The sequence below is a fragment of the Gopherus flavomarginatus genome, chromosome 18 (genome assembly GCF_025201925.1).
Source record: "Gopherus flavomarginatus isolate rGopFla2 chromosome 18, rGopFla2.mat.asm, whole genome shotgun sequence".
NCBI classification, from domain to species: Eukaryota; Metazoa; Chordata; order Testudines; family Testudinidae; genus Gopherus; species Gopherus flavomarginatus.
The window spans coordinates 11882517-11904817 of NC_066634.1; positions in this window are offsets into that span (position 1 = coordinate 11882517).

Sequence of the window (22301 nt, forward strand, 5' to 3'; positions counted from 1 at the left end):
TGGGTCCCAGAGCTCCAGGGTTCAGAGGAAAGAGAGATCCTGAGATCTCCCCGCACAGATGAGGAAACATTAAACCAACTCAGAATCTGTAAGTGCCTGAAGGAAACATCTAGGATGCCCTACAAAGCTCTTGGGAAGTCTCTCAGTTCATTATTGTCCATAGCAGGGGTCGCATCCGCAGGGTAAATATAGCTCAAGGCTTCCTATAGATGCTAGCAGACACCGGGCAGTAGCTTTCTCCCTTCCCCCTGTGAAGTTGGATGGGATGTGAAGGCTGAATTGATCCCCTCCTCTCTCCTGTTGTGGGGAGCTGAGTTCCTGATTTTTATTTGTCCTCTCTCCAGCACTTGTTTTGGTTTGGCCTTCCCCTTTCCATCCCTGTTTGAGGTTTCTGTCTCTATCACAGCAGGTGATGCAATGACGTGTGAGGTTCAGCACAGACCAGAAAAAGAGCAGGGAAACCAGCCAGGGGAGAAAATGGATAAATTTATTTCCTGTCAGGGAACTCAGAAGGGCCTTAAGGAAACCAGAATACAGCAGGAAATCTGCAGGGAAAAGCAAAAAAAATACATGTGCTGAGTGTGGGAAAAACTTCACTTACACATCAGGCCTTTCTCAACATCAGAGAATCCACACAGGGGAGAGGCCCTGTGAATGCAATGAGTGCGGGAAAGCTTTCAGTCACAGCTCGCACCTTATTGGGCATCAGAGAATCCACACAGGGAAGAGATCCTATCGTAGAATCCTAGATTATAAGAGTTGGAAAAGACCTCAAGAGATCATCTAGTCCAACCCCCTGCTCAAAGCAGGACCAATTCCCAAATGGTTCCCTCAAGGATTGAACTTACAACCCTGGGTTTAGTAGGCCAATGCTCAAACCACTGAGCTATCCTCTCCCTCCTGAATGCAGTGAGTGCGGGAAAACTTTAAGTCGCAGCTCACACCTTATTCGGCATCAGAGAATCCACACACAGGAGGGGTCCTATGAATGCAGTGAGTGTGGGAAAACCCTCAATCGCAGCTCTCACCTTATTCAGCATCAGAGAATCCACACGAGCAAGAAGCCCCGCGAATGCCGTCAGCAGGCCTGCACAACTCGTAAAGTGGTGATGTAGAGAAATCTCTGTATTAACTATCTCTATAAATCTTTATAACGTTGCATTGTGTTATTTTGTATTAAGTATCTTTATCTTTATGACATTGCATCCGGCATGATGTTATTTTGTAATTCATATGACTTGGCATTGTGCCTCTCTATTTTCATACAACTTTGTATTAGATCCCTATATAGAGAATTGGTAGAAAACTTTGTATCAAATGTGATAGCCCCTAAGGATAGTATAGTTAAAGTAAAAGAAAACATGTGCCTTTTTGCTAGAAGTAGAATAAGATCTTCCCCCGCACTCTGTAATCAATTGCTCTATTGACTGAATGAGGTGTGAATGAGTGAGGCTTGGAAGACACCCACCTCCAGACAGCTACAACAGTTGAAGAGGGAATGGGAGCCAGAGCAAAGGACAATACAACTTGTCAAGTGGGCCCAATAAAGAAGAGCAGACATATTGATGGCCTCAGGGATTAGAAGCAAGCACCTTCTTTAGAAAACACCCTCTTTGAGCAGCATTGGGACAACACCCAGAGAAAAGCAGCACAAAGACCAACGGACGCAGACCCAGATTTTGAATCTGGTCTAGATTTGCATAAGAGGGAAGCTGCTATAAATGCGAGGTGTCTTGCAGAAGGACCCCGGATCTCATCTTGTCACCATCGGACCATTGATTTGGATCGGTAGAAGCCCGGCTCCACCCCTCCCCCATCTAACTCACCTGGCCAGTGCAGTTAAGGGGAGGAACTAGTTGGTAACAACAGCAAGACGGAGTGTGTTTATGTCTGTGTGTGTGCGTGAATGCATGACTGTGATATATAGCTCATGTGCATATCATAGAGTATTAATTGATACCTGTATTACTAATAAATGTGGCATTTTGCCTTAATCCCCCTGAAAAGTTCCTGTACAGTACTTTGAGTAAAACAGCGAGGGCCACAATACTCCAAAGAAAACAGCTGAGGACCGAAACCCCCCAGCCCTGCGGAAACACCCGCCACTCAGGAACTCCCAGCCTGGCGGAAACACCCCGCCCAGCCCTGCAGAAACAAACCCTCCTTCCCCAGCGCCGCCCCACCAAAACAGCTGTGGGTCAAAAAGGAAGGTTGGTGGGGGGAGGTGTTACTTGATGTTAAATCAACCAGGGACTCCCAGCCAAAGAGGTGGCTGGGAGCCCTCAGGGTCAAATTAAAGGGCCTGGGGCTCTGACGACTGGGGGAACCCGGAGCTTTCCAGGGCTGGGGCAGGGATTTAAAGGTCCAGAGCTCCTGCTGCTGAGGGGAGCCTGAGCCCTTGAAATCCCAGCCTCACTCCATCCCCTGGAGCTGCCGCCAGGATTCAAAGGGCTCTGTGCTGCCTGCAGCCACAGGGATCCCTGAGCCCTTTAAATCTGCTGCTGCCGGGATTCAAAGGGCTCTGGGCTGCCCGTGGCGGTGGGGAGCCCTGAGACCTTTAAACCTCAGCTGCCGCCGGGAATCTCTGCGAGCAGCCCAGAGCCCTTTGAATCCCGGCCGTGGCTGACAGGCCGGCTTTAGGAAGTGCGGGGCCCAATTTGAACATTTTTGGCGGGGCCCCGCAGGGATGATTGGGGAAAAAAAATCCTTTCAGTTCTTAACAACCGGTTTCCTATAAAAAGTTCTGCCACAGTATGTATTTTTTGTACCAGTAGGGTTACCATACGTCCGTATTTTCCTCCCAGATGGCAATTTAAGAACCAAAAAGCCTGACATGTCCGGGAAAGTACAGATGTATGTTAACCCTACCTAAAAATTCTTTTTTAAAAAGATGGGTCTGAACTAGAAATGAGCTCTGCCACTCCCTTAGGGTGTGCTAGGGTGCACATGTGTGGGTCCCCGCTGCTCCCTGCCCATCTCATTGAAGCAGGTGTGCAGGGTTACTTCCCTCGGAACTGCAGGGCACCAGTGAACATGGGCTGGCTGGAGGTGGGGGAGGGGGAGGATGCGAAAGGTAGGGTCTGGCTTCAGGCTGGGCAAGGGGTGTGGGGCAGGCTGGAGACAAGAGGTGTGGGGTGGGCTGGCTGGCTTCAGGCAGGGCCACAGGGAGGGTGCGGCATGGGTTGGCAGGGCTGGAGACAAAGGAGTGCGGGACTGGCTGGCTTCAGGCAGCGGGGTGCGGCAAGGGTTGGCTGGAGACGGGTTGGTGCAGGGCTGAAGGCAAGGCAGCGGGTACGGGGTTGGCTGGAGACAGGGCAGGGGGTGCAGAGCTGGTGCGGGCAGGGCAGGCAGTATGACGGGTTGGCTGGAGATAGGGCAGGGGGTGCAGGGCTGGTGCGGGCAGAGCAGGTAGTGTGGCAGGGGCTGGCTGGAGACAGGGAAGGGGGTGCAGGGCTGGCTGGAGACAGGGGTTGGTGCAGGGCTGAAGGCAAGGCAGGGGGTGTGGGGCTGGCTGGAGATGGGCAGGCTGCAGGCAGGAACTGGTGCAAGCAGGGCAGGAGGTGCGGGGCTGGTGCGGGCAGGGGGTGCAGCAGGGGCTGGCTGGGGACGGGCTGGCTGCAGGCAGGGCAGGGGGTGCAGGTACAGGGGGTACAGCCCTTCCTCTATGGTGAGTGCCTCCTTCTCCTCCTCCTCCTCCTCCCCGCTCTCCCACTAGAGTAGGAGCAGCAGCCTGGGGCTTGGGGGCTATTTCAAGGGCCCGGGGCTCCCCTGCTTCCACTGCCCCAGCTCTGTAAATAGCCGCGAGAACCCTGGGGAAGCGGCGGGGCTCCAGTGGCTATTTAAAGGGCCGGGGAAGTAGAAGCAATGGGAGTCCTGGACTTTTTAAATAGCCTCCAGAGCCCCGCAGCCATACCCCAGGGCTCCAGCAGCAGGGCTCTAGTGGCAATTTAAAGGGCCTGGGCTTCCAGCCCCTGCTGGGAGCCCCAGGCCTTTTAAATTGCCCCCTGGGGAAACTGGGCCACCCTGGTACAGCGCACTGGCTTTTGCTGGTACTGGGACTTGGGTGCGGGGTCCTCTTAGGAGCGAGGCCGATTCAAGGGAATTGGTTAAATTGGCCTAAAGCCGGCCCTGGTGGCTGGGATTTAAGCTCCCCACCCGCCTGCCCAGAGCCCTATAAATCCTGGCCGCGGCTGAGATTTAAAGAGCTCTGGGCTCCCTGCGGCTGCGGGCAGCTCAGAACCTTTTGAATCCCGGCCGCGGCTGAACTTTAAAGGTGTTTGGATTCCCCGAGGCTACGGGCAGCCCAGAGCCCTTTGATTCCCGGCTGCGGGACGCACAGTGAGACTTCACGGGCCGCACGTTGCCCGTGGGCCGTATGTTGTGCAGGCCTGGAATGGAGGGGCAAAATAGGTAAGAAATTTCCCTGGCCTGTCACTAGCAAATAGTAGCCACCATGGATCCTGCCAGAGGGGGATACATCGTAGCACTGTGGGAAGCAACCCTTCACAGAGACCATTTGTCTTGTGGTTTGGGATACTTCTCAAGACATGCTGCACTCAGAGTGACCCCCTCATCCTGTGCCAGCTGGAGAAAAGAAAAGGGGCCAGCCAACTCTTCCACTACCAGCTGCGAACCACTGATCCCCAAACAGGGGGAGGCCTCTGGCTTTGACGTGTATTAAATATCAGGCTGGTCTCTTTCTTTGGCAAATATCTAACAGAGCTAAAAGAGGGAACAAATGATCCTCAAAGGAGAGGGGAAAGACAATCACTGGGAAATTTAATCCCCTGCAACATCCAGAATGGAGAGCGACTCAGGGCAACAGGTTCCCCCGAAGGAAGAAGTTTTTGGGATTTAGAAACATAAGGAACAGCACAAAACTTGAGAGGATTGTTAATTGACATTTGATAATGACACAGAGGGAAAACCTGAGCTTTCAGATCAGTGTTCAGAAATGAAAGACAAAGGGTGGAAATCAGAGATTTTGGATCCATTTTGCAAATTATAGAGAGGAAAGTGGAAAATCAGAGGGATTTTATATCAGTTGTTGATAGGAGGTAAAATCTGAGTGTTTCACATGAATACTTGATAAATGAATAAAGAGGAAATGGGCAACATTTGCAAACATTTTGTGTTCAATAATCTGAGAAAAGGTGTAAATCTGAGATTTTCTTATTATTTTATAATTAGAGACAGAAAAATCTCAGGGCATATTCAATTAGAAATAGACAACTAGAGAGAAGTGGGGCAAATGTTTAGGTTATTTTATTTGAATCTTTGAGATTTGCAAAGAAATTGTGTCACAAACTGCATATTTGATAACATGAGAGGAAAACACCAAGATCTGAGGGGAGAGAGTCACTTTCCTGTCAGGGCCCAGTGCTCCCTCCCCCTCCCCCTCCGGGGTCTCTCACTCACTGGGGGCTCCAGGCGGGGCTGGTGCGGTCAGAGCCTGGGGCTGCCTAGGGGGCAGGTCCCAGCTGGAGAAAGCCCCCCCCCACCCCGGCCAGGATAGGAATGTGCTACTGGTAGCAGCCTGGGGCTGGACCTTCTCTATGGGGGACACTTGCTCCCCCCTCCCCTTCCTGGCCCTTCCCACGCCCTGTTGCCAGCAGAGAGTGGCCCCCCCAGCCCAGCCCAGAGGTGTCCCTGTCTCAGGCCCCCCCCAGCCTCTGCCCAGTTCAGAAATCACTCAGGGGAACCATTTCCCACCTACACAAGGACAAATCACTGCAGGTGAAAATGGGGGGAAACACCCCAAACCTGAGATCTGAACTGGCCATTGGCAAAGGGGAGAGAAAATGGGGCACAATGGGGGGAGGGGAACAGGGAACTTCTCAGGGGTTTGAGGGAAGGGGGTGTCAGCCTGGATGTTGCTTGTTGCTCTCTAGGGAGAAAGGGGGCAGGACAGGAGAGGAGGGGGGTCTCCACGGAGGGGGCAGTGGTAATTCCAAGGGGATCTCAGCCCTCCCTTTTTCTCCCCGCTCCTCAGGGGTCACCTGCTCTTCTCCCCTCGCCCCCCGGCCATGTCCCGGCTGCACAGACATTTTCCATCCATCCTTTTCCCAGGTCTCCCCCCTCCGCAGCCCCCGCCAGACCCCACGCAGGGGCTGGTAGGTGTAATGCATGTTCAGTAGGGATTTCTCCCCTACTAATGCTGGGGTGTCCTTCTCCTATAGGTTAGTCTACTAATGATCTCCTCTTGGTGCCATGTGTGTCAGTTCATTGCCATGGCACTCGTGTGCTTAGACATCTGAGGATGCTCTATAGAAAAGCTCCTTGAGTGAGGTGATCCACAGGGAGTAGCTCAAAGCTCCAAAGTGCCTGGCCAGGGGCAGGACATTGGCACAGCAAGGGCGGGGTGTGGCAGTGACATCACAAAGGCCTTTTGCAGGACCTCACACTATTGGTCAAAGACTATTGGTGAGCAGGTGGTGACCTCACAGAGAGATCCTGACATCAGTCAGGGGCCAGGGGCTAGGGAAACCTCAGAGACCCCTGTGGCTTTGCTTCAGCAAGTCTCCTTCTCCAGGTCTCTGTGTGAGGACTGAGAGAGTATTCGGGTTCACGGACGTGAGCGCCAGGAGAAACCTCTCTCCAGTTTTCTCCTTCCCTTGTAGTGATTTTACTAGAAAACAGCCGTCCCTCTTTAGAAGGTAAGAGCCTCCTGGAGGTGTGAAACCTGTTCAGTCTGATCCATCTGGTGAGAGTTGAATTCTAGGCATGGAAAACATGAGCTTAAGGAGGCAGAATTTTATTCCGCACCTGGGATTTTGTCCCTTAGAATCATGGGGACATTAGGGTTTGTCCTTTGTGTTTCACCTTTTCCTCCATCCACCTGTCCCTCCCTCCTTTCTCTTCATCTCTTCTTTTGTCCTTTCTCCTGTTCCCCTCCCAACACCAGGGCGAGTGTGTGCGTGTGTGTTGCGGGGGAGTGCTCTGCAGCTCTCACTGTGGGAGTTCCACCCAAAAATGTGAGGCTGAAATAGTGCTCAGGCAGTCAGGGCTGGATTAACCTTTTGTTGGCCCTGGCACCAAACATATTTGTGGGCCCCAGTGTAGTCACTGTGGGCTCCGAGTGTGGGCCTGGTGGGGCAGTGCCATTGGTGCCTTCGTATACCCGGTACTGAACCTCAGAGACATTTTTCATTTTGATCACACACTTCTCCATGACTATATGCATTGCCATACACAGCTCCCTCAGCCCGCGGGTTTTCTTATTGAGCTGTACACCCATGTGGGTTTACCAGTGTCCACAGTGAGCAGAACTTTCATAGTGACCAAGGAAACTCCCCACAGATTTATCTCTTTCCTCATTCAGACCTTCTCTAGCCATGTCTCCAGTACCCCCCCATGTCACCAGTCGCTGCATGTGGTCCTAGTCTCAGCTCAAAGTCCTAAAGCCAGCAGACACCTGACCAGTTCTGACAGATCCCTCCCTCAGCCCCCATCCTGCCATGTGAGCAAGCCACCTGCAAACACCATTTCCCCAAAGTGAGGACTTAGCCCTTGGGAATCTGAAGACACCAGCGTCTCTCCCTCTGCTCCCATCTACGTGCTAGTCTGCTACCTGGTCACCACCACCTCTCCCCATACTTGTTTCCTTTCTACTTTGGACATGCTCCCAACCAGCTGGAAGCTCCCTCTGCAAGCCTGACCTGCTCCCGCCTTCCCTGCTCCCCCGACATTCCTTTCCTACTGGTGACCTCTGTTCCTTGAGGTTAACTCCAGTGTCTTTAGGTGCTCTAGCTTAATGGCCCCAGGAGTCATAGAGCCACTTGTAGTTTCTCTAGCTACAGCCATGGGGCAACTGCCAGAGGCCAGCCTTAGACAGCTGCAGCTACTAGCCGCAGGAGCGGAGGCAATGCCAAGGCTGAGCATGCTTGAACCTTGCAAGGGCAGCACTAGGGACTCTAAATCCTCAGCACTGGCCCTAGGCAGCTGCAGACTCTGGAGTTAGGCACTTTCCTCCTCTAGGTTCCTGCATGGTTACAGAACTGCAGTAAAGTGGAACAATTATCAGCTTCTGTGATTGGAAGATGTCTGGATCCATCTAATAAGACCATCCTACATAAATGAGGAAAGTTGAGGTGTCTTTATTATTCTTTTGTTCCATTCTTTGTTTCTATGGGGAATTTGCCAGTGCAATATCACTGTCTTCCTTTTAAACAAACAAAACTAAAAAAAAAAGTGTAATGGCTGTTGAAAATAGCAATTCCAGCCCTCGTTAGCACTGTGAAGACCCCAACGTTTGTTGCTCAATTTTCTCCTACTTTTTCTACAGTAAATGACAGTGGATCAGCATATTTGATTTGGGAGAAATGAAGTAACAGCTGCCCAAATTGAGCTTGAGCACTCCTGATTTTGAGGTGTTCAGATCTGGAAGGCAGGGGCTAGATTCCCTTTATGAATATTAGATACATCTGGAAAGGAAAAGTCAATTTCTATTTTCATGGCTCAGAAGTGGAAATCCTCCTGTCCTGTATCTGAAGCTGTCCAGGTCCAGTAGAGCCTCCCCTTCCTTACTTCCCATTTTACCTTCTGGTGGGATCCACATACCTCCCTTGCCCAGCTTCAGATAGAGAGGGGCCCTGTCCAGTTAGTCCACCCAGTTCCATCTTTGGGGGCTGCCAGGCGAGGTCACACCAGCATCCCTAAGCCTGTCTGGGAAAGTCTTCTGAGGGTGCTACCTGGGCCAAAGCCTTTTACTCCTTGGTCACACCTCTTCCCTATTCACAGGTGGCACCCCGCCCCCCAGCCACAGCAAGCTGCAGCGCATGGAGTCTCACAGCTTCCCCCCTCCCTTTCCTGTTGATAGCAGCCAAGGGAATGCTGGGAAATGTTCCTTCTCTGCTCCAAGGCAGGGAGCTGGTCAAGGAACTACAGCTCCCAGGGCCCTATGGGGTCTCAGCTCCCCTACTGAATCCAGGCTGCTCTGAGGCTCCCTTTCTGCAGAGGGGAGGAAGTTACTGTTACAGGTCCCTTCAGAGCTTGGGCCTAGCTCTATGGCACCATATCACATCCAGTACTGCTCCCAACTCTATCCAGCTCTGCTGCCGGCAGGATCCCTTCCCATTCTTTTTGTTTCCTGTCTCCCCTCCAAGGAGAAGCTCTGCATTGTTCCTGTGTGGGGAACTGAACCCAAGCTGTCTGGGTGAAAGCCAAGAATCCTAACCACTAGACCACATGGGACTTCCATAACACGTTTACATGTTCATATTCAATAACACAATTAAACGTAGCCATTCAAAGTAGCCATTTAAAAGAAGCCATTCAAAAAACTTCAAAAACAGACTTCAAAGAGAAATTGCAGAGTTACAACTGATCTGCAAACTTAACACCATTAATTTGAGCTTGAAGAGGGACTGGGGGTGACTGGCTCACTACAAAAGCAATTTTCCCTCTCTTGGTATTGACACCTCCCTGTCAATTACTTGGAGAGAGCCACATCCACCCTGACTGAATTAGCCTTCAACACTGGTTCTCCCCTTGTATGGTAACTCCCTTTACATCATGTTCCAATATATATTTATGCCTCTATCTGCAATTTTCACTCCATGCATCTGAAGAAGAGGGCTTTTTACCCACGAATGCTTGTGTCCAAATAAATCTGTTAGTTCTTAAGGTGTCACCGGACTCCTCGTTGTTTTTGTGAAATAAAAGCAAAATGCACTCTAAGCTGATCTTAACCCTTTCAATGCTCTTACAAACTTAGATGCTTCTCACCACAGGCCGGCTGGTGGTTTTTCAGCCAGGCTCTCCCCTTTCGTCAGCGCTTCAGTTGCTTGGTGTGGGGGTGCCTGTAGAAGTAGGTGGACGAGAGAGACAAAGCATGGCAAATGTCTCTGCTTTTATCATGTCCTTTCTTCCCTCTTGGCTTTGCTCCCCCTTCAGAGTCAGGTGAGCATCACTGCGTCTCTCCAAGCAAGTCTGAGCAATTCCCCTGGGGTGTCCTCTTGCAGGCAAGTGGTTGCACTGTAGCTCCCTTGCTGAATAATGGCTGTTGATGGGTTGTTTGACACCCTGTCCGGGTGTTGGTTACTTTCCTTGCTGTTGTCACTGGGGAGCTAATATTTGGCTGACTCCCCCACCTTACAGCATAGTGATAACCACACTGCACAATTCTCATAACTTCATATGCATGAATGGTAAACATCTATGGGTAGAGAAATGACTTTCAGCAGATCATATCCTTTCCCCTGATACCTTACAAGGCATGCTCTGTATATAAGATCACGATTATATGAAAATGAGGAGTATGGGGGTTACAGCACACTCCCCCAAAGGTACAGAATGTCACACTGAGATTCTATTTTCATTTGTTATGTAACAGCATTAAAGAGATCCAGTGACTGACCAATGGCATTTTCAAGTGCTAAAATAGCAAGCGCTGTTGGTCTCTCATTGGCCATCAGCGACTGAAGTTACGGTTTAACGAGCCACAGCTTCAAGGCGAGGGTGGCTCTGTCCACTGCCTTCCGTTGCGCTGCTGGGCACCAAGTCCCTGGCGGTCAATATGTGAAGCTGGGAGAAGAGAGTGGGGTGGCAAGCGGTGGTAGAACTTTTGCCACCAGGGTCTAGCTGTCTAACTTCCTCTTCGTACGGCTGGGCCCCCGTTGCCTTCAGGTAACACAGGAACTAAGGCAGGAATAGGGTAAGGAAGCAAGTAAAGCCGAGCAAGGAAGGCAAAAGTTAATCTTATCTTCATGGGCAGCTCGCAATGACGTCCTTTTTCTGTGCCACAGCTGACAACAACATCCCAGACAGAAAAGTAACAGGGCAAAAAGAAACCTAGCAGCTGCTGAAACAGTTCAGTTGGGAGCGTGCTAGACTAACAGGCTCTTCTATCCTCCTTTATGCACGGGCGGGATGTTTTCTGAGAGTGCAGCAGTTCCTTTAACTGCCACGAGTCCCTCATTTCAGGATATGCAGCAGGGAAAGACAGCATGGGCTTCTGCACCGAGTTGGCCCACCTGACCTTTCATTCTTCTCTTGCTCTTTGTCAGCAAGGAGAAGAAAAAAAAAGAAGCTCTCCCTCAAGCTGGAGTCACACGGGCGAGGTAAGGACGACTTCCTGAGTGCTGGCTCCAGTCCTCTGCTCCGCCAGCTGACCTATCGAGGGGCTACCACCACATTCTCTAGATTTGTCCATCGGTCTGTGCCAGAGTGAGCAACAACCCAGTAGGTGGAGTTTCTGTAGTGTAGTGATTATCACATTTGCCTAACACGCAAAAAGGTCCCTGGTTCAAAACCAGGCAGAAATAGGCTGGCTTCCTTTTCCCAGATCCCCTTGTTATTCAGAAAGGCCATTCCTCCTATTGGCCTGTCCCTGGGATAACTCCAACCCCTGCATGACAGAGGATGCTGATAGCAGTGGAGAAAGCACCTTGGTGTCAGGCTGGAGAACCTAGAGTAGTTAGGCCAGTCACCGTTTGGAGGCTTGTGGCTTGGCCACCTCTGCTGTTGGAGGTTGGCCTATAGAGGCTCTCACTTCCTGCTGGGCTCCTTTGCATGACTGGCCAAAGGAGGAAGTGAGGCAGGAATGGGGCAATAGAGGAAAGTTGAGCTGAGGAAGGCAGGGAAGAAGCTGTGCGGCTAAGTGGGGTTAGTAGAGCACCACCCTTCATTCTGCAAAGCCTGGGGAGGTGTGGTTGGCTGCTGGGAGGTAGAATCCTGTGCCTGCCTCTTGGCTTCCCAGGAGTGGCTACTTGCAGCCCAGGAGAAGAAGGGAGGTTCTGGGTGAAAGGAAAACAAGCAAAGCTGAGTCCAAGTGGAGAATGGCGGCTCCTTTATGGCCAACCTGGGGGCATGACTGATGGTTTTAGAGGTGGAGGCTGGGCTGGCTGTGAGCAACTGGGATCCAGGAAACCCCCACCTGCCCTTCTGAGGGCTGAACCCATGGAGGTGCGGTTGGCTGCTGAGAGACAGACCCCTGTGGCTGCCTGTTGGCATCCCAGGGATGGCTACTTGCAGCCCAGGAGAAGCGGGGTTCTGGGGGGAAGGAAAAGCAGCAATGGTGAGGCTGAGTGGGCTCCTTTCTGGCCGAGATGGTGGACTGTGGTGAGTCTGGGAGTTGCCTGTAAGTCATAAGTGGACGTAGTGCAGTGAAAACTGCTGCTCCATTCTGGCCGACCTGGGGGCGCCATGGATGACTTGGAAGTGGGGGCAGGGCGCTGGCTGTGAGCAAATGGGATCCAGGAAGCCCCAGCCTGCCCCTCCAGGGGCCGAGTCTTCTTCTCTCCTGCCATGGGGAGCCCGACCTTAAGCCTGCCCAGCATGTGCAGCAGCTCGAGCATTAAGCCTTCCTGTGTGCATAACTGAACTACGCCCTAGTGTAATAAGGTGTAAAGTTTAGATTGTGAATTTATCTTTAATTTCCATGGTAATTTACTTTGATCTTTTATTCCTACCACTTATAATCCTTAAAACTCCATCTTTCTGTAGTTAATAAATCTGTTTTATGCTCTACTTAAACTGGTGTATTTTGCTTGAAGTTCTTGGGAAATCTCAGCTCCATTACAAGGCTGGTTCATGTACTATTCACAGTGAGGTAGGGGTGGACCCTGTGTAATAAACTCACACTGATCAGGCTTCCGATTAAGGCAAGATGGTATGATCCAGGGGTGCAAGGCTGCAGAGCTGTAGGGGGGGCGACTTTCTATCATTAGTGTTATGAGTGGCTGCAGAAGCATTCATGTAATTCAGTTGGCTGTGTCCCTACCTACGGATGTCTGTGTAAGTGCAATATCTGCCAGAGATTCACAGCTTGTCTCAGCATCACATGTGTGAGAGGGAGCCCAGGTGGTGGGACAAAGGGCTCAGGGGTCCCACTGTTCAGTTGCATCCCATAGATCCCATCACAGACTTTCAACAGCCACAGCGGGTGCTCACTGAGACAGAGAGAGAGATGCCAAAATAGTGATCTCCAGTGCCAGCAGACATCAAACTATCAGAAATTCTGTGAACAGAGAAGACCCTGCTAGTAGAAAATGCCTTTGAAAAAGGCCCTTCTGTCCCCAGCTGTGGTCGTACAGTGCTCAGTGCTCTGCGTTGTGGCCTCAAGAGTCATGGATGCAAGTTGAGTTACGATGACCTTTTCCTTGTCTCCACATTTCTTAGGTGCCTCTTCCAACACTTGTCAGAAAAAATGACCGGTTTCTTTTGGAAGCATTTGCACTGCAAGGCAGAGGCAGTCTTCTCTGCTTCTTCAAAAGATTGACCAAAAAGTGGGAGGAGTGAACAGATTTGGCAACGCACCACTGGGTGCTGCATCTCTAACCTCTACTTTACCTGGCAAGTGCCTCTGGGACTTTTCTCCCAGCTGCTCCATTTTTCATCAGTGACAATCAAAAGAAAGATGACATGACATCTGCGTGTGGACATCCCCAGCGAATCACAAGGACGTGTGGTGCAGGCTTTTGTGTTGCAGCAATTGCAGTCAAAGCAACCACCATGCCAATGCCAGTCACAGCAGCCTTTTCATCAACTCCAGGCTTGTGATTTGATTCTTTCCAATGTTTCTCTCCAAAGAAGCCTTTTCCTTAGCAAGCAATGACTTGGATACCAAGGGAGGTCTCTTCTGTTTCCTAGAAAGACACAGGAAAATGTGAGTAGAGGAGACAAAACCCATAGAACATGGTACTACTGGGAGTTGAACCCAGGATCGCCTGTTTACTAGACAGGTGTTTTAGCCACCCAAGCCATGGTGCCTGCCTTGAGAACATACTTGCAACTGTTCCCTTTGATGGTCCAGGACAACACCTGCAAATTCCAAACTACAGACATTCCCCATTTCCCTCAAGACTTGCACGGAAGAACTGGCAGGCCAAGCCAGGATCTTCTGGTTACTAGGAAGACACTTCAGCCAGCTCTTCCAAAAGATCACTATCTAAAGACCTTTAAACAGCCTCTGTAGATGTTCACTGACAAAGAGATGCCAAAATAGAGTTCTCCACTGCCTGCAGCCATCACACTACCAGGAGTTCTGCACACAGAGAGGCCCCTGCTGGTGGAAAAGGCTTTGGTAGAGACTCTTCTGACACCAGCCTGTGCTCATATACTGTTTAGCACTTTGTGTTGTGACTTCAGCATCCACAGATGCTAGTTGAGTTGGGGGACATTTTTCCTGTCTCCACATTTGTCTAATGGCTCCTTTCAACACTTGCCACCAAAAAGACTTGTTTCTTTTGCAAGCAATGTGCAGGTAGGCAAAGGAAGTCTTCTCCATTTCCTCAGAAGATCACCAAGCTGTGGGGAGAGAAGACACATTCAGCCAAGCTGGATGCTGAATCTCCTCTTTGTTCAGCAGGTGTCTGTGAAGGACATAAATCTCCACCATGTAGAGGGCAAGAATAGGAGTTTATTACACACAGAACTGGCAGAGTGTCACCTTGCTTATTAGGCTCAGAGACACTGTTAATTGATTACAATAGAATATATAGATTTTCCATGGGTGGGGGAAAGAGACGGGGTAGGGAGTTCCAAACTCTGGGATAGGTTTTGCAGCAAGACATGATAAGCACAGTAGCCAAAGGTTAACAGGTTACATAATGTCTCCACCCATGGTCTCAAGTTAGCAAGTTAACATTTCATGAATACTTTGATAAAATGTTATTAGTATAAAATATCTATGCTGAATTCTGATTTGAGGTCCATAGGAAAGGAGCAACTCCTTTGATTGTCCTCCAGGTACATTCCTAGGGTTTAAAGCAAAGAAACAGTGAAAGTATATGGCAATAAAGATTTTTTTCTGTGTGTCTTAAGGCAAGGCATTGGTCCCTGGGAAGGGAGGTGGAAGGATGCCATATCTTATATTGACATCTGCCAACTTTTCATAAACTCAAGGTTGGATCTCTGGGAAGAACGTCTCCCTACAGAAGAGACTTACACAATAGGAACAGGGATTCTTTGTTCAATCTGCAACTCTGAATAAGATACAATTCTTTAGTTCTTAGATCCAACACCTGGCAATTTGCTGACCAAGCCTATCTTAGCAAGCAAGGCTTTCTGTTTACCCAGCTTTCTTTTAGCTGGTCACTATTTGCTAGGCTTCTGGTCCCTTGATTATACTCTGGACTTTGGGTCTGGAAAAGAGCTGGCACAATCCATAGACCAGGTTGTTATATAATATGCACATGAATTTGAACCCTTCACATACAGTAATGGCAAAGTTCTTGGTTCAGGCTTGTAGCAGTGATGGAATAAACTGCAGGTTCAAATCAAGTCTCTGGAGTCCATCCACAGCTGGGATGGGTCATTCAGTCCCTTGTACAGAGCTTCAGTTTGTAGCAAAGTCCCTTCAGAGGTATGAAGCAGGACTGAAGACAAGATGGAGACAAGGCATCAGCCTTTTACAGTCTCTTGCCATGTGGTCTTTGTTTTCTTTGTCCCATGGACACTCTATCCAGCACGTGGCATAGAAAAACCTTTGAGTTTTGTCCATAGGCAGGTCCCTGCATACTTTGCTGAGCCACAAGGCATATCTACCTTCTCTCAATGGGTTGATTGTAGAGCTGATGGTCCTTAATGGGCCATCAAGCAGGCTAGGCAGAACTGACACCAACTTGTCTGGCTGGGGTGTTCCTCGGAAGCATAGCACAAGTTTGAATACAGACAACATAGAGCCAATATTCATAAAGTCAACTACAAAAATGATACACATCTAGAGATAGCATAATTATAATCAGCCAATCAGAACCTCTCCATAGACCCCTTTCACAACAACCTTTCTATCATATTGGCTGCAAATATAGAACAGTGGTCACAATGGTGATCTATAAAGTTACAGATTATGTCAATAACATCACAGGAGGTGACACGGCATCAGTGAGACTGATATTGGAATACTGTCTCCAGTTTTGGTGTCCTCATTTGAAAAAGATACTGTGAAATTGGAGCTGGGGCAGCAAAAAGCCACCAAAATGTTCTGAGGGCTGGAGAAAAATACCTTCTAGTGAGCTATTGAAAGAGCTCCATCTGTTTAGCTTATCAAAAGAAGATTGAAAGGTGACTTCACTGAAGTGTTGAAGTGCCTTAATGGAGAGAAAAGATTGGGTATTAAAGGGCTCTTGAATGGAGCAGAGAAAGACATAACAAGACCCAATGATTGGAAGGTGAAAAGAGACAAATTCATATTACAACTAAGCCCCAAATAGTCAACAGCGAGGATGATTCATCACAGGAACAAGCTACCAAGGAAAGTGGTGGAATCTCCATCCCCTGAAGTCATTCCATGAAAACTAGATGCCTTTCCCCCAGAAGTAGCTATTGTGTCATGCAAGAGGCCTGTGATATGCAGGGGGTCAGATTAGATGCTGTAATGGTCTCTTCTGGCCAGAAAGTAGACTAATTTTACAGATACTAGTTTTCGGAAAAACTGAGTGTAGCATTGGGAGCAGCATCTGAAGTTTTACTGTCTAGCCAGCTTACTGCCTAGAACGAATGCTCCTTGAGTGGGGTGACCACAGGGAGTAGCTCAAACCTCCAAAGGGCCTGGCCAGGGAAATTGATGCTAGCCTTGGTACATGGACGCACACCGCCGAATTAATGTGCTTAGTATGGGCCTGTGTCCTTGACTTTATACAATTTCCAGAGCGTTGCACTGTGGGTAACTGTCCCATAGTTCCCGCAGTCTCCCCTGCCCATTGGAATTCTGGGTTGAGATCTCAATGCCTGATGGGGCAAAAATAGTGTCATGAGTGAGTCTGGGTAAATGTCATCACTCAATCCTCCCTCCATGAAAACAACAGCAGACAATCATTTTGCGCCCTTTTCCCTGGATTGCCCGGGCAGACGCCATAGCACAGCAACCATGGAGCCCGTTCAGCCTTTTTTCACTGTCACCGTATGTCTTCTTTATAGTGCTGACAGACGTGGTACTGCAGTGCTACACAGCAGCATCCCCTTGCTTTTTGCAAGTTAGCAAAGATGGTTACCAGCCCTACTGTACCGTCTGCTGCTTTGCAAGTTGACAATGACAGTTACCAGTTATACTGCACCATCTGCTACTGTCATGGGTGCTCCTGGCTGGCCTCGATGGGGTCGGCCACGGGCTTATGGACAAAAATAGGAATGACTCCCCAGGTCATTCTCTTCCTTAAGTTTTGTCTAATGGAGAGTCAGTTCTGCCTAGATTATCAGGCAAACCTACTAAAGAACCAGAGGGGCAAACGGGCGCTCCGGGTCAGAGCCCTAGAGATCCTGCAGAAATGATGCGCTGCATGCCATTCTAGTGGGTGCCCCTGCAACAACCCTACCCATTGCTTCCCTCCTCCCCTACCCCTTCTGGGCTACCATGGCAGTTATCCTCCCATTTGTGTGATGAAGTAATAAAGAATGCAGGAATTTGAAACAACACTGACTTTATTGCTTCTGCAAGCAGGGATCAAAGGGGGGAGGGGAGCACAGCCTCCAGCTGCTATGAATGAACCTGGGAGTCATTCCCATCTTTGTCCAGGCACCCCCGGCCGACCTCACCGAGGCCAGTCAGGAGCACTCACGGGACAACGATGATGGATACCTGTCCTACTGTACCGTCTGCTGTCCGCAAGGGAAGGGAAGAGGATGCTGCTGTGTAGTGCTCCAGCACCACATCTGCCAGCGGCATCCAGTAGACATACAGTGACACTGAAAAAAGGTGAGAGAGGATTTTTTTCCCTTTGCTTTCATGGGGGCAGGAGGCGGGGGAACGACATATACTCTGAACAACCCGCGACAATGTTTTTGACCCTTCAGGCTTTGGGAACTCAGCCAAGAATTCAAATGGTTTTTGGAGAGTGCGGAAACTGTGGGATAGCTACAATCCTCAGTCGCCCCTCCCTCCATGAGCGTCCATTTCATTCTTTGACTTTCTGGTACGCTTGTCTCAGTTCCTTAAGTTTCAGCACTGCGTTGAATCCCTGTTGTGGCCTCTGTCCATCATAGCCTTGGAGATTTTTTCAAATGTTTTGGTATTTCGTCTTTTGGAACAGAGTTCTGATAAAACAGATTCATCTCCCCATACAGAGATCAGCTTCAGTATCTCCCGAACAGTCCATGCTGGAGCTCTTTTTTGATTCTGGGACTGCATAGTCACCTGTGCTGATCAGCGCTCCACGCTGGGCAAACAGGAAATGAAATTCAAAAGTTCACGGGGCTTTTCTTGCCTACCTGGCCAGAGCATCCGAGTTCAGATTGCTGTCCAGAGCAGTCACAATGGTGCACTGTGGGATAGCGCCCAGAGACCAATACTGTCAAATTGCAGCCACACTAACCCTGATCTGACATGGCAATACTGATTTCAGCACTACTCGTCATCAAGGAGGAGTACAGATACCGGTATTAAGAGCCCTTTATATCAATATAAAGGGCTTCTTTGTGTGGACGGATGCAGGGTTAATGTGACATAAACTCGTAGTGTTGACCAGGCCAGAGAGAGCAGCAGGTTTCCCCTTTTGTTTCCTGCTTTCGTTTCCTTGACTAGTTTCTCCTCTGCACCAACTTGCTGTATTTGTTTGTGAGTCTGACTAGCTCAGTTGGTAAAGTATCAGACTTTTAATCTGAGGGTTCAAGTCCCTGGTCAGGTAATAAACTACTCATTATATCTTAAAAATCTGTCTTTCTGGAGTCTTCTTTGATGTTTTTTCTCTTCAGGATTTTGCCTTTTCTAAGAAGGGCCTTTGTGTGTGGGGGATTGAAGGGGCAACTTCCTGACAGCCCCTCTGTCCTTGCAGGCTGGAGGAATAAAGGCCTCTGGGCATATAGCATGTTCCTCCCCTGCACGCACACACACAAAATATCCCTATGGAATTAGAATCACCTGCTGCCTTCCCCTGTTCTGCTGGATCCCCAAATGAGGATACTCTTCAGCCTAAACCCATGTCCCCTCTTTGCCCAGTGCCACTCAGTCCCAACCCTCAGTCCCTCCTATGCTCACTGCTCCTCACTCCCAACCAGAGCCTGCTCCTCTTCACCCTTCTCCTCTGTCCCAACCCACAACCCCCTCCTATTCCCAGTGCCCCTCAATCTCAACCCACAGCTCCTTCCTTCCCCCCAGCAGCAGGTGCTTCAGACCCCCTCAGGAAGATTTTCTTGCAAGGTTTCGTGTATGAGTCTTCATGTGGATTTTACAGTATGTTGGGAACATGTTGGGTTGCTTGCCAAAATGATCACTTTTGGCTGGTGTTGGATTCCCAGTCTCCTTGTTATTGGGACAGGAGAAATAAAGGGTTGTTGTCCTTGTTGTGTGAATCGAGGGCAGCAGAACTGTGCTTGGCAGACCCAGATGGAGGGACTCACCCTCAATTCAATAGCACTTGCTAGGCAGGGGACATTGGTTCCAAAGCCAAGTGGGCTGGGGCCTCAGTCCTCATGCTAAAATTTATGTGTTAGACCAACTTTAGGACAGGGTGGCTGTGGAGGGGTGAGTGAGTCCCTAGACAACATAGTGAGTACGGTGCCTTCTTATTTTCCCCCTTTTCCACCCAGGATGGCAGATGAACTCTACAGAGGCACCTCTGGGCTTGCACTGACTAAGGACAACAGCTGTGAGTGGGATGCAGAGAGGAGATGGCTCATGTTAAATGACTTTTGGTTGCTGGACTTACGAACCTTAGGGAGAAGGACACTGCCCAGCTTATTTGTGGGTGGGTCTTTTCCTCATAGTTTAGGTTTATGTGTTGGGGCTGCTGACATGACTTCTGCTAACCCTGGGCTTGCATTGCAATGTAGACGTACCCTGAGAGTGCAGCTATACTGAGATAAAATCCCTGTGGCCTGGCTGGCCTGGATGATCTGATTTGGGCTCCTGGGGCTCAGGTTGTGAGGCTAAAAACTGCAGTGTAGACATTTGGGCTCAGACTGGAGCCCAGGCTCGGAGACCCTCACCCCTTGTGGAGTCTCAGAGGCTGGGCTCAAGCCCAAGTGTCTACACTGTAATTTTATTACCCTGTCGCACAAGCCCCACAAGCCTGAATCAGCTGACCCAGGGTTTGAGAATAGTGACTTGGGTGTGCTAATGGCAGTGTAGACATAATGCTAGGCTATGTCTACACTGCAATGAAACATCCAGGGCTGCCCCATGCCAGCTCCGGCTCCTGGGGCTTGGGCCGTGGGGTGGTAAATTTGCAGTGTAGACATCTCAGCTCAGGCTCAATACCAGGGTCTGGGACCCCACAAGGTTGGGAGGGAGTTTAGCAAGCAAAAAAGGTAAAATGGCAGTGGAGTATTACCGTGGACTCAGTGGCATTTCTCCATTGGTCTGTCTGCTTTGGGGCAGGGACAATAACACGTCCTGCTGCTTTTGTTGTTTCAAAGGGCGGTTTAGGATTTTCATTCTCAGACACTGGGCACAAAGCAGGACTCAACCCTCAATGCAAATTAAATGAGCTGCCCACAGATTCTGGCAGCCACAATGAGCATTTGGTGCGAGAGCTCAGACCTGCCCCTGTCTCAGAGGGAGGGGGTCAGCTGCGAGGGGACTGGACCACTGTCCTATCAGCTCTTATCTCCCAAACTTTCAATAACTCTATTATCAGTGGCTCTGAGCATAATTTAAACCATAAGAAAAACCACACTGGGTTAGGCTGAAGGCCCATCTAGCTCTGAATCTTGTCTTCTGACAGTAGCCAATACCATGTACCCCAAAAGCCACTCCCCTAGGGACCTGAACCTAGGATCTCCTGCTTACAAGGCAAGTGCTTTAGCGAGCTAAGCCATGGTGCTTACATCTGGTTAAAATACAGTGTCTGACCACACCTGACTCCCTGCCATCTCCACCAGGACCTGACAAACTTTGCTTGTGTTTGGATTCTGCAAAGCGGAGGAGCAGATGAGGTTTTCCTTCAAGCTGTGTGTGTGTGTGTGTGTGTGTGTGTGTGTGTGTGTGTGTGTGTGTGTGTGTGTGTAAATCTTCGGCCAGGTCTGCACTACAAAATTCTTTCAGCAGAATTATATTGCTCAGGTCTGTGAAAAACTCACAACTCCCCTTCGGTCGGCAGCTCGTGGCTGGTGTACACACTGCAATGCCACATCTGGTGACAAAACTGCCCTGTTTTGGTGACAAAATAAAACCACTTCGATGAGAGGCCTAGAGCTTTTTGCAGCAAACTTAAAGGGACAGAGTGCCAGTGTAGATGCTGCCATTCATTATATAACCATAACTGGCCTCCTCCAGTATCCCATAATGCCTGCCGTGAACTCGCCTGCCCTGCATTCTGCTACAGAGCCATGGGACCCTCCCCTTTCATAGCTCCAGGAAGTTCTGACAGCTAAGCCTGCTGCTCTGCTCTGGCAGCCAGGAGCAAATCTCTGCCGTGGATGCTGCTCTCTCCCGCCCTGCAAACACAGAGCAGGTGGCAGGAGCTTCCTTACAGTGGGGGCGGCGGGGCATTGGCATCTGAACTGTGACAACCCCATGATACCCCTTCCTTCGAGGAGGCTCTTACCTTCTAAACAGGGACGGCTGTTTTCTAGTAAAATCACTACAAGGGAAGGAGAAAACTCAAAAGAGGTTCCTCCTGGCGCTCACGTCCGTGAACCCAAATACTCTCTCAGTCCTCAAAGAGAGACCTGGAGAAGGAGACTTGCTGAAGCAAAGCCCCAAGGGTCTCTGAGGTTTCCCTGGCCCCTCACCCCTGTCCTGCCTGGCTGATGTCAGCATCTCTCTGTGAGGTCACCACCTCCCCACCACCTTGGACCAATAGTCTGAGGTCCTGCAAAAGGCCTTTGTGATGTCACTGTCACACCCCTCCCTTGCTGTGCCAATGTCCTGCCCCTGGCCTGGACCTTTGGAGGTTTGAGCTACTCCCTGTGGATCACCCCACTCAAGGAGTGTTCGTTCTAGGCAGCAAGCCAGCTAGACAGGAAAACATCAGACGCTGCTCCCAGTGCTACACTCTGTTTTTCAGAAATTAGTCAACTTTATGGCCGGAAGAGACCATTAGAGCATCTAATCTGACCCCCTGCATATCACAGGCCTCCTGTATGACACAAGAGCTACTTTGGGGGCAAAAACATTCAAGAAAGGCATCTAGTCTTCATTAAATGACATCAGGAGATGGCGAATCCACCCCTTTCCTTGGTAGCTTGCTCCTGTGGTGAATCATCCTCACTGCTGAATTTTTGCGCCCTATTTGTAATATGAATTTCTCTTTTCATTTTTCGGCCATTGGGTCTTGTTATGCCTTTCTCTGCTCGATTAAAGAGCCCTTTAATACCCAGTCTTTTCTCTCCCTGAAGGCACTTCAACACTTCAGTGAAGTCACCTTTCAATCTTCTTTTGATAAGCTAAACAGGTTGAGCTCTTTCACTACTCACTAGAAGGC